Consider the following 995-nt stretch of genomic DNA (forward strand, 5'->3'; position numbering starts at 1 on the left):
TGGAGGGGAAACTGGGAATGGAGAAATTTACATGTAAATAAAGAAAATATCTAAAAGAAAAAAAAAGCTATAAATATCTGTTTTAATTCTATCAGCCAATCACATCCTTTGTCTCATCCTCCCTGCAGACACACCCACAGTTCCTACTTCTCTTCACTTTGTATTTCTCTCGCTCACATTCAGAGCTTGCCCCTTCTCTTTTCTTTGCAGTAGAAGGTGGATAAGGGCACAACCTGAGAAAGGTTCCTGAAAGAGTGTCATTCTGGACTGGCAGGGAGGGACACTGTCTCAGTCAGGGTTTCCATTGCTCCAAAGAGACACTATGACCAAGGCAAGTCTTATAATGAACAACATTCCAACTGGTTTACAGATTGTGACTTTAGTCCATTATTTTCATGACAGGAAGCATAGCAGCATCCAGGAAGGCATGGTGCTGTAGAAGAAGCTGAGAGTTCTACATCTTCATCCAAAGGAAGACAGGAGCAGACTGCCTCTTTTCACTCGGTGGAGCTTGAAAGCCCACCCTCACAGTGACACATTTTCTCCAACAAGGCCACACCCACTCCAACAAGATCACACCTCCTCATAGTGCCACTCCCTGGGCCAAGCGTAATCAAACCACCATAGACACTTTCCAAGACAGACTGCTGAGATATGGAGTCCGAGCCTGACTTTGGTGCATCTGAGATTTGTTAAAGGAGCATGTTCAGAAAAAAAAAAAAAAAAACAGGTAATAGATGAGAATTGTTCAGTGAAATATAACAGGAGACTATTGGTCTTGACCATGCTTCTGTCAAGTAGCTGTGACTGAACATCACAATGGAACCACTCATGTTAAAGGTCTAAGTCAGCCAGCTGAAACCCAATTAATTGTTTGATTTGAGAAACCAGGGGAGAGACGTGTGGGCCAGCTTACCCAAAAAAGTCAATTTCAATTGGCACAACAATGGAGCTCTTCCAGCGTTTATGAGAAAGGGAACCTGCAGCTAGCTGGT

Source organism: Mastomys coucha, unplaced genomic scaffold, assembly GCF_008632895.1.
Source record: "Mastomys coucha isolate ucsf_1 unplaced genomic scaffold, UCSF_Mcou_1 pScaffold6, whole genome shotgun sequence".
NCBI lineage: Eukaryota > Metazoa > Chordata > Mammalia > Rodentia > Muridae > Mastomys > Mastomys coucha.